This window comes from Sarcophilus harrisii, chromosome 4 (assembly GCF_902635505.1).
Source record: "Sarcophilus harrisii chromosome 4, mSarHar1.11, whole genome shotgun sequence".
Classification (NCBI taxonomy): Eukaryota; Metazoa; Chordata; class Mammalia; order Dasyuromorphia; family Dasyuridae; genus Sarcophilus; species Sarcophilus harrisii.
Genome location: NC_045429.1, coordinates 264,886,928 through 264,899,779, shown reverse-complemented (window position 1 = coordinate 264,899,779; position 12,852 = coordinate 264,886,928).

The following is a 12,852-nucleotide window of genomic DNA, read 5'->3' as shown; positions in this document are numbered from 1 at the left end:
GGAGAAAAACATTAAAACAGTCCCTGTTTTTTAAGATTTTATAAGTTAGCAGGGGAGTAAGAGATATTATTTGGGGTTGGATGGATAAGGGATCTCATATGAGATGAGAGAACAATAAGGCATTATGTTCAAGAAATAGCCCACTGTGAAGGGTTAGAAGCAGTCTAATACCAGCATTCGCTTAGTTCAATTTTAATGTTGAGAGATGAAATGAGGCATTCCCAAGTCCTTGAACAATCAACAAAAGAAAGTTTACTTTGTCCTAATACGGTAAAGCTATGTGGCAATATATCGTAGCATTTTGTTTTTCTGAACATTATCTCCACCCTGTTTCTATGAGAAAATGAATCTTGAGGACAGGATATGGTGAGGAACATGATGACTTCCATAATCTTCAGAAATTCATCAAATAGAAGAGACTCTGACTGCATTTAAGAAGGACTTTTATACCCTTAGATGGCCAGAAGACTGAAAGCTGGTAATTGATCAGGGACAGCTTTGTCATCTTTTTAGGAAAAATGAATCCTTTTCGAAATACTATAAGCACTAAGAGGTTAAAAAACTAGTTCAGGATTAGGGTCACACACACACACATACACTTTATATAGCAGGGCTAGGACTTAAATGTGGGTCTTCAGGTTTTTGAAGGGCAATTAGGTGGTACAGTACCAGTACATTGATCTCCAGATCCAGAGTCAAGAAAACTCATCTTCCTAAGTTCAAATTTGAGCTCAAATGCTCACTAACTATGCCATCCTGATCAAGTCTAGCCCTTTTTGCCTCAGTTTTCTCATCTGTAAAATGGGCTGGAGAAGAAAATAATAAACGCTACCAAGAAAACCTCAAATGGGGTCTCAAAGAATCAGACATAATGGAAATAACTGAAAAATTTCATACAATCTCACACTGAGAGAAGCTGCCTGTGTCTTTGAGAAACCCTAAGAGAATAGTTCAGTGGCTTACTTTGTCTTCATGGACTAGGAATACTGTTCTCATTTTAAGACTAAATTGTATTTCTAAACATATGTAATGATTTAATTGGTATAAGAAACTTCAATTGAGGAAGCTCCTCTTTTCCAAAAACTCAAAACTAGTACAAAACTTGTTTTAAAGAATGGAAGGAGCAGCTAGGTGACACAATGGATAGAGCACCAGCCCTGAAGTCAAGAGGACCTGATTTCAAATCTTGACTCAGACACTTAACACTTCCTAGCTGTGTGATCACACAAGGCAAGTCATTTGACCCTAATTGACTCAGCCAAAAAAAAAAAAAAGAAAGAAAAGTGGACCTTGTGATGTTAAGAGAGATTATGAAATTTTTCTCTTTTTAAAATAAAAAAAAATTATTAGGAAAGTTTTCAACCTAGGTTTCTGTAGAATCCTGAGAAGATATTATCTACCAGCTGGATCTTCTGACAGGAGAGTTAAAGTAATTTGAATAGCCAAACTAAAAAGAAAAGAAATATATATTAGTATGCTAAGAAAGCTGATTTCTGATAGTGTCAGCTGTGTAGGATACAGATTTGTTTTTTTAACTCTCCAGTTCCATTACAGTATATAGTCAATTAGCAGCATTCTTTGGCAACCTAAGTAACATTTTTCACAGGAAATGGAAGGGTAGGGAAAGGGGGAGAGCCAGAGAAAAAGTATTAGTTTGAGGAAGAACAAATGTGATGCAATTGAAAGAATTTGTTATTGGAATAAGATTTTCTATTTGCAAGAAAAAAAACTAAACATTTTTATAATTATTCATTTTATTTGATCAACATTTTCATAATTGTTAAAGTCCATTTAATTTAAGATAGCAAGGTTGAAGTAACCATTTAGACAAAGTTGCGGGTGACAATAAATAGTTTTTACAACAATTTGATGGCACCACCTATTTTAGTTCATCCCTACATTTATTACACATTATTTCTTCAGTTACTTGTTTAAAGTCACATGGTATGAGGTTGGGATCTAAACCCAGATGTCCCTGATTCTGAAGTTATTACTCTAGTCACTATAACAAAATGTTTTAGAATTATTATTTTGGGGGATAAGGAAAGATCTTGGATTTGGGATTTTGTCATTGTATAGAGAACTTTAAAGTACCTCCCCACTAATATAAATCAGTAATTCTATAACAGATAGTCTCCTGGGACACTTTGTTTAAATTAGATAGCTTGGCCAGGATCATACACATAGATTATTGATTAAGGATAAGAAAGGACACCAGAGACCATCTTGCCCTATTCTCTCATTTTATAGATAAAAGAGTTGAGCCCCAGAGAGATAAGTGACTTGCTAAGATCACACAAATAGTGAATAATCAAGTTGGGATTTGTACTTAGTTCCTCTGAATTCAAAGCCACCAACCTTTCTACAGAACAACTATGACATTCTCTCTAGCTAGTTGTGTTAAAGGTAGTTTTTGATCCCTTGTCTTCCTGACTCCAAAGTGCATGTGCATACTTTCTCCATTCTGTCACATTGCCTTTTTCCTGAAATTTTAACACACTTTAATACAGTAGGATATTATATTCCAGTTCAGGAGGAAATATGTAGATTATATTGATGTCAGATAGGTGAAGATTTTCAGGTTGAATTCAATTGTATCTTAATGTTTCAAATGAATTCTCAAAACTTGAATGTTTCACTGTTGGGAACAGCATATGTTCCAGACAATTAGTCACTGGCAAAGCTGCTGAAGTTAATTCTGTGTCCTATATTCTGATTGAATAGACATTTGAATTCATAGTATTGGGGCAAAAGCTTATTTCTAACTATTAGTACATTGCATCATATATCTTAATGGAAGCTTAAAAAATTCCATGCTCATGCTTCTATATTATGAAAGATTTAGCTATGGTAACTGGATTCCTTCCTCCCTTCCTTCCTCCCTTCCTTCCTTCCTTCCTCAGTTCCTTCCTTCCTTCCTTCCTCTCTCCCTTCCTTCCTTCCTTCCTCCATCTCTTCTTCCTTCTTATCTTGCCTTGCCTCCATCACTCTCTTCTCTTTCCCTCTCCCCCTCCCTCCCTCTTTTCCTTTCTCCTTCCTCCCTCTCTCTGTTTTTCCATTCTTTCTTTGTTTCTTTGTTTCTTTCTCTTTTTTCCTTCTGTTTATACTAATTTATAGTACTTGGCTTGATATAGACATATATTCTATGTAGTATAGGATGGGTTGTAGGGTAGAGACATCCATCCTACTTTCAGGGAAGCCTAATTTTGTTCCATCATTGCTTTTTAAAGCACCCCAGTTATACTTGATCATGATTCAGCCCTCACAGACAATATTGGTGAGGGGCCTCCCTGTTAGCTAGAATTTTCTACATGAATGACTGAGGTTGGCTACACTGAGGGACTTTTGTGTAAACTCTTCTAGATAGTATCAGCCTCATATGACATTTTGACATGGATTATTTTCCTTTTGTTTATTTAGAGGTATTCTCATTAACTCACAGAGACTATGGACCTTCTTCATTCCAGCCTGCTTCATTCACTGTCACTCATAAACAGCCCACATTTTAGGACTTGTTTCTATCTTAGCAAGAATTGTATACAAAGTTCATGGATGAGTCAAAACCTCATATCAGCATTAATCTGTACTCCTGAATGCCTTGTGTCTCTTCCCCCATCTATTTTGCAATGTCCCAGACTCAGAGAATCATAGGAATCTTAGAACTAGAAGAAATCTCAGGAGTCATCTAGTTTTATTCATGCTGGAATAAAAATCTCATTTACAACATGTACAGCAAGTGGCCATCTTGAATGTGCTTGAACTTTCTTCAGAAGCAGCTCATATTTCACTTTGGGATGAAAAACTCTTATATCAAGCTTATGTCTGCTTTTCTGCAACTTCTACATAAGACTATTGTTTCTGCTCTCTGGATGAAAGCAAAGAATCAGTCTTCTCTCTTTATGGTAATCTTGAAAAAAGTTATCATGTTTATCCCTAAGTCTTCTTTCCTACAGGTTCTTTCAGTCCATCCTCATACACAATGATCTTAGACTCTGATAGTTTTATTTTGATGTGTTTTGCAAAACTGAAAGTGCTATATAAATATCTTGTCATTACTATTAATAATATATTAGTTATCCCTCCTAGCTTTGTATTTTCTGAAAATCTGATAGACATGCCCTCTATGTTGGTAGTCAAGTAATTCATAAAAAATGCTCAATAGCATAGATGAAGCACAAATCTTTATAGTTCTTTACTAAAAACCTCTTTTCAAGTTGACATTAAATCATTCATGGACTCTTTGGGTCCAGCCTTTCAACTAGTTTTAAAATCAGTTCTAAATTCAACTAACTAGTCTATTACTTAGATCACTCTTTTTTCCAAGAATAGTATAAGATTGTCAAATGCTTGTGATGGTCAAACCAACATGAATGATAACAATCATGTTTCCCAGATCTACCCAATTTAATAAACATATCAAAAAGGAAATGATGTCAGTCTGATATGACCTGTGTTTAAAATGGGAATGGAGAAGAGAAGAGAAATAAGGAAGATATTGATGGCAAAAACAGACATGAAAAAAACCTGTGAAACTATTGGGTGTATGGGGGAGAGAGAAGAGAAAGAAGAAAACAACTTTATAAGCCTGAGAAGAATTCTGGAGTCATGTAAAAATAAAGAAGTTAAGAATAGGCTATTGGGGAAGATGAGTTAACTTTTTGGACATGTTAGGTTTGAGGGGCTAATTGGGCCTTTAGCTATTTTGTGCTAGACTGGAACACTATAAGAAAAAGCTGGCATACATTCTCCAATTGATAAATGGTCAAAGGATACGAACAAGACAATTCTCAGATGAAGAAACTAAAACCATTTCTAGCCATATGAAAATATGCTCCAAGTCATTATTAATAAGAGAAATGCAAATTAAGATAACTCTGAGGTAACGCTACACACCTGTTAGATTGCCTAGAATGACAGGGAAAGATAACGCGGAATGTTGGAGGGGATGTGGGAAAACTGGGACATTGATGCATTGTTGGTGGAGTTGTGAACACATCCAGCCATTCTGGAGAGCAATTTGGAACTATGCTCAAAAAGTTGTCAAACTGTGCATACCCTTTGATCCAGCAGTGTTTCTACTGGGCTTATACCCCAAAGAGATACTAAAGAAGGGAAAGGGACCTGTATGTGCCAAAATGTTTGTGGCAGCCCTGTTTGTAGTGGCTAGAAGCTGGAAAATGAATGGATGCCCATCAATTGGAGAATGGTTGGGTAAATTGTGGTATATGAATGTTATGGAATATTATTGTTCTGTAAGAAATGACCAGCAGGATGAATACAGAGAGCCTTAGAGAGACCTACATGAACTGATGTTAAGTGAAATGAGCAGAACCAGGAGATCATTATATACTTCAGCAACGATACTATATGAAGATGTAGTCTGATGGAAGTGGATTTCTTCGACAAAGAGAAAATCTAACTCAGTTTCAATTGATCAAGGATGGACAAAAGGAGCTACACTCAAAGAAAGAACACTGAGAAATTAATGTGGACTGCTTGCATTTTTGTTTTTCTTCCCAGGTTATTTCTATCTTCTGAATCCAATTCTCCCTGAGCAACAAGAGAACTGTTTGGTTCTGCACACATATATTGTATCTAGGATACACTGTGACATATTTAACTTGTATACAACTGCTTGCCATCTGGAGGGAGTGGAGAGAGGGAGGAGGGGCTGAAGGGAGGAAGGAAGGGGAAAAATCGGAACAGAAGTGAGTGCAAGGGATAATGTTGTAAAAAATTACCCTGGCATGGGTTCTGTCAATAAAAAGTTATTTAAAAAAAAGAAAAAAAGAAAAAGCTGGCATAAAGATAAAGATTTGAGAGTCATCTACATAAAGAATCAATAAAGCCATGGGATAGGATGAGTTCATCAAGTGATTACTACATATAAAGAACAGAAACAGGCCCATGATATAGCTCTGAGGAACATCTGTGTTTAAAAAATGGATAAAGAATGAGAAGTTGAGAAAAATAACAAAATTGTAGGAGAACCATGAGACTACAAATTATGGAATACATTTGTCAAATAATTTTGCATACATTTTCTAATTTGGGCCAAATAACAGCTCTCTAAATGATGATGATCTCACCTTACATATTAATATATTGAAGTTCAGAGAATTAATTGAATTGATAATAGATGTAGATCTAGTAATTCATAAGATCATAGAGTTAGCGCCAGGAAGAACTTTAGGGAGTCATTTAGTGCAGCTCTCTCTTTTTACAAAGGAGGAAACTGAGACCCAGAGGGGCTAAATGACTTGTCCAGGAAGTAATCACATAGACAGTAATTAATAAAGCTGGAATTTGAATTGTAGACATGATGAGTATAATATACATATATATTATACTATAATGAGTTTAATGATTTATTAGAGATTTTGGAGCTCCCCTCTTTACAGGAGAGCAGGACAATGGAGAAACACAACAAACTAACCAATTAGAAGGATTTTGGGGATTCAGAGTTGCTTGATACATTAGTGATCATTTGTGAAGTGAAGTCTAGATAAACTTGGAGATGCTTGTAGAAACAGTACTAGTCTTGAACAGCTCAAGGGCAGCCTTGAGCAATAGCTATAGACTCAGGAATTGAGAAACATCTTACTCCCTGGCTTATCATATCTACAGATGTTTTCTCCCTTACTTTTCTCCATTGCCCCCACTCAAAAGCTCCTACGACACATTTATTATCTCACCCTTTTCTGAGAACTCTCTTCTTCTCTGTTCTCTTGTAGGATCCTCTCTCCCCCACAAGCCTTTTCTCAGACAATAAATGTTTTTAATTGATGTATCAGACTGTTTCATTTCATGTCCTTTTATAGGCCTGGAGGCCTTTGGTTAACAGAATCCATATTCTTTGTTTCCAAAAACAGAACTCTTTTCAGTGTACTATATACTGTTTTCAGGACTTGATTTTAACCAAGTTTTCTTGACTCCAAGTTTAACACTATTTACTATGCAAATCCCTGAATCTAGGGAGAAGAGGGAATTTAAGACAGTAGTGATCAACATTATTAAAAGCAAGAGTGCACTTAAGGAGGATGAAGAGGATAAAAGACCATTAGATTTACCAACAAAGAGGCCATTTCTGATCTTGGGGAAAGCTGTTTAAATATGGAACAAATTTAAGGGTGAAAAATACTATTGAACTTTTGGGCAAGATGACCATGATCATAGATGGAATTTCCTTGTGTAAGAGTTCCCTATACCAAGGGAATATCACAAATCCAATCCTTATGTATTTTGCTTACTCACCAATATATAGTATTGTAAGCATGATATATCTATATCTATATCTAATATCTATATATGTATGTACACACACACACACACACACACACATATATATATATATAGAAAATACCTAGACAAACTTCAAAACATGTCCGAGTTCCCAAAAAATTGAACAAAAATGATCTACGCTTATTAGAAAGAAAAGATACTTGTTTTCCTAACTCTTCTGAAAGTTGTTTACTTAAATGTTTAATATGCTACATTTTCCTGGTGAAAAAATACTGTGATACAAACAAAAAGATCTGAGAATTATTGTAGTAGTTTCTTATAATAAACCTTTCTTTAACTGAAAATCTCAATGTTACATAGTATAGAAATGACAGTGCTTTGGACATGTGAAAGGTCCAATTATCAATCAATCAATTAACATTGGTTAAGTACCTATTATGTACCAACCAGGCTGCTAAGTCATAGGGCAAGTGTAATAAAATGAGGTAGTCTTAGATTTAGGGAAGAACTTCAGAAGTCATGCTCCCTTGTTTTACAAATAAGACTAAAAGAAATACCTGACTTGTTCAAGGCTAATTAGGTAGTGAACAGCAGTTTAAATCTAAGTCTTCTCACTCCAACACTAGCTCTCTTTCCACATGAATGTCAGTAACATTTACCATATGATAGTTGCAATACTAATGCATACTTTCAAAAGGTGCTTACAAAACTACATGTGTTGAGTAAGCAAAATACATAGGGACTGAATTTGTGATATTTTCCTTGGTGTAGTGAACTCTCAGATGAAGAAATTCCATCTACCAATAATGGCTACGACAATACAATGGAATTTTTTGTTTGTTTGTTTGTTGTTGTTTTGGTTTGATTTGGTTTTTGGGGGAGAGAACTAGGGAAGATGAATTCTATTTTGCACATGTTAAGTTTGAGATGTCTATGGGATATACAATTTGAAATTTTCAATAGGTAGTTTGTGATATGGGAATAAGGCTTAAGAGGAAAACTATAGCTGTATATATAGTTGTGAGAATCATTTTGCAGAGAGTTGATTTTTGAAGCCAAAGGGACTTAAAAAGTCTCTAAATAAAAAAAAATGAAGAGAAAAAAGATAGATGGTTTAGAACAGAACCTTTGGTTATACCCATAGATAGTGGCTAGTACATTCATATATAATCAGCAAAGACTCAGTTTATAGTAACATAAAACCCCAGAAAATAGATAACATCCAAGAGAATGTGGTCAATAATATCAAATGCTGCAGAAAGATGAGAAAGAATGAGAATTAAGAAAAGTCAGTCAATGGAGCCAAGATGACAGAGAGTAGATAGATCTTTGTTTGTGTTCTTCCTGGCTACCCTCAGAATCCACACCAGATCAAGTCTTGGTAAAGGTTTTGGAGTGACAGAAGCCATAAATATTTGGAAAGTAACACATTTTCAGCAGAAGATATTTTGGAAGACCTTCAGAAAAGGTCTGTCTCAATTGGGCAGGGGGGAAGGGTGACCCAGCACAGGAGCAGTACAGGGAAACCCAGAGTGGAGAGGTCTGCAAGCTGGGGGAATTTACTGGGAGGCTCTTAGACAAAAGATAACAGTGGTTACTATTCTGTCCTGGTTCAGAAGCCAGTGGATCAGAAGACTACAAATGAGACCCCCAACACAACAAATAGGCAAATTTTAAGCCCCTGAACCTTAGTATAACTTGGCCACACTGACCCAGCATGGGAAGAAAGCTGGCAGCACCAGCCCCAGGGGATTGATGATGTCATATGTCACCTATAGAGGAAGCTTGGGACAATATCCTCTTTGCCCTAAGAGCAGATTTCAACCTTTAAAAATGAGCAAAAAAGCAAACAAATAAAAATTAAATTAAATTAAAGAAAAGCTCTGACCATAGATATCTTTTATGGAGTCAGGGAAGAACAAATCTCAAAACATATCCAACTTTGATGAAGCCTCAAAGGGTGATATGACTTGCTCTCCAAGTCAAAAGGCTCTCTTGGAAGAATTCAAAAAGGATCTTAAGAGAGAGAAGAAAAATGGAGAAAGAAAAATGAGAGCTTTGGAAATGTAAAAAGAAATTGACTGAAGAAAATCATTCCTTAAAAATAGATTTGGCAAAATGGAAAAAGAAAACAACTTAAAAAACAGAATTGGTGAAATGGAAAAAAATCCAATGAACAAAATAATTTATTTAAAAGTTCAATTGGCTAAATGCAAAAGGAAGTAAAAAGGCTAATTGAAGAAAATAATTCAATAAAAATAAGAATTAAACAAATGGAGATGATTGACTCAATGAGACATTAAAAATCAGTCAAAGAAAACCAAAAATATGAAAAATATAGAAGAAAATGTAAAATACCTCATCAGAAAAAAATTGATCTAGAAAATAAATCCAAGAGAGACATTCTAAGAATTATTGGATTACCTGAAAAACAGAATGAAAAAAAGAGCCCAGACAAAATCTTCCAAGAAATCATGAATGCAAACTGGCCCAGTGTCCTAGAACCATAAGTAAAATAGCCAATGAAAGAATCCACCAGCTCCATATTGACCTAACCATTCTGGAGAGCAATCTGGAACTATGACCAAAGAGCTATCAAACTGTGCATAACCTTTGATCCAGCAGTGTCTCCATTTGTCCTGTATCCCAAAGAGATCATAAAAGGGGAAAATAACTCACATGTACAAGAATGTTTGTAGCAGCCTTTTTTGTAGTGGCAAGGAACTGGAAAATGAGTGGATGCCCATCATTTGGAAAATGGCTGAATAAGTTATGGTATATGAATGTTATGTAATATTATTGCCCTATAAGAAAGAATCAGCAGGATAATTTCAGAAAGGCCTGGAGAGACTTACATGAACTGATTCAGGTGAAGTGAGTAGAACCAATAGAAGATTGTACACAGCAACAAGATTATATGATGATCAATTCTGATGGATGTGGCTCTTTTTGACAGTGAGTTGATTCAGGCCTGCTTCAATGCTCTTGTGAAGGAGAGAGCCATCTGCAGCCAGAGAGAGTACTATGGGGATCGAGTGCGGATCACTATATAGTATTTTCATTTTTTTTGTTGTTATTTTCTTGCATTTTGTTTTCTTTCTTATTTCTTTCCTTTTTTAATCTGATTTTTCTTATGGAGCATAATTGTAGAGGTATGTGTGGGAAAATTGCACATGTTTCACATATAGTGAATTGCTTGCCATCACTTTCCCACCCATAGAGGGTGGGAGGAAGAGAAAGAAAAAAAACATTTAGAACACAAAATTTTACAAGGGTGACTATTGAAAGCTGTCTATGAATATGTTTTAAAAATAAAAAGGTTTAAAAATTTAAAAATTAAAAAAGAAAAAAATTCATCAATTTTCCTTCTAAATGAGACACAAAAATAAAAACTCCAAAAAATAACATAGATAAATTTCAGTATTATCAGATCAAGGAAAAAATACTGCAAGCAGCCAGAAAGACAATTCAAATATTGAGAAGCCACAATGAGAGTTACCCAGGACATAGTAGTTTCTAGGATCAAAGGATCAAAGGTGTGGAATATGATATTTTATTGACCATTTATTAGGGCATAAAAATCTCAAAACCAAAAGCAGAAAGGCAGAAATAGTAAATGCATTTTTTTCAGATCATGATGATAAAATAAGTAGGGATAGAGATCCTGATCTCAGATCAAGCAAAAGTAAAAATAGCCTTAATAAAAGGAGATAAGAAAAGAAACTACATTTTGCTAAAAGGTACCATATATAATGAATTAATATGAAAATTAATATATGTTGCTAAACATATATGCACCAAATGCTATAAATATACAAATTCCTAAAGGAAAAGTTAAGAAAGCTGCAAGAAGAAATAGAAAGAAAACTATGCTAGTCGGGGATTTCAACCTTGCTCTATCAGAAATTAAATTGAACCACAAAATAAATAAGGAAAAAACTTAAGGAGGTAAATAGAATTTTAGAAAAGTTATGATAGATTTTTGGAGAAAATTGAATGGGGACAGAAAGAAATATAATTTTTTCTTGGTGGTACAAAAAAACCTGACCATTTATTAGGGCATAAAACCCTCAAAATCAAAAGCAGAAAAGCAGAAATAGTAAATGCATTTTTTTTCAGATCATGGTGCAATACAAATTACATATAACAAAGAGGTCCAGGGAAAAATAGACCAAAAATTAATTGGAAACTAAATAAGCTAATCCTAAAGAATAAGTGAGTAAAACAGCAAATCATAGAAGCAATAGATAATTTCATCCAAGAGAATGACAATAATGAGACAATATAGAAAAATTTATGGAATGCAGCTCTTAGGGGAAATTTTATATCTCCAGATGCTTACTTGAACAAAAAAGAGGAAGAGAAAGAAGATCAATGAATCTTCTTGGCATGCAACTAAAAGAGCTAGGAAAAAAAAAACATTTAAAAAGCTTCTAATTAAATACCAAATTTAAAATTCTGAAAATAAAAGGGGAGATTAATAAATTTGAAAGTAAGAAAACTATTGAATTAATTAACAAAATTTAGAGTTGGTTTTATAAAAAACAACAACAAAATAGATAAAACTTTAGTTAATTTGATTAGAAAAAAGAATGAAGAAAATCAAACTGCTAATATGAAAAATGAAAAAGGTGAATTTTCTACCAAGGAAGAAGAAATTAGAATAATAATTATGAGCTATTTTGCCCAATTGTCTGCCAATAAATCTGATAATCTAAGTGAAATTGGTACTTACAAAAATATATATTGCCCAGATTAAAAGAGAAGGAAATATATTACTTAAATAGCCCCATTTTCAGAAAGGAAAATTGAACAATCTATTAATCAACTTCCTAAGGGAAAAATCTCTAGGGCCAAATGGATTATAAGTGAATACTACTAAACATTTAAAGAACAATTTCAATACTATGAAAGCTATTTGAAAAATTAGGGAAAGAAGAAGTCCTACCAAAATCCTTTTATGACACAGATTTGGTGCTGATATGTAAACCAGTTAGGGTCAAAACAGAAGAAGAAAATTATAGCTCAATTTCCCTAATGAATATTGGTGCAAAAATCTTAAATAAAATATTTGCAAGTTATCACAAGAATAATACACTATTTTCAAGTAGGACTTATACTGGGAATGCAGGACTGGTTCAATATTAGGAAAACTATTAGCATAAATGACCATATCAACAACCAAATTAACAGCAATCCTGTGATTATCTCAATAAGCGCAGAAATAGCATTTGACCACACTCTTTTCCTATTAAAAACACTTGAGAACATAAAAATGGACTTTTCCTTAAAAAATTTAACTTAAAAAGTTAAAAATTAACTTTTGTTAATTCAATAAATTAAAAAATCATTTTCCTTAAAATGATCAGTAGCATCTATTTACAACCCTTAACAAGCATCATAAGTAATGGGGATAAACTACAAACATTCCCAATAAAATCAGAGGTGAAACAAGGTTGCCCATTATCAGCATTACTATTCAATATTATATTAAGAAATGTTAGCTTTAGCTAACATTTAGCTAGAAAAAGAAATGAAAGGAATTAGAGTATGTAATGAGGAAATCAAATTATATCACTCTTTGCAGATGATATGATGGTATGCTTAGAA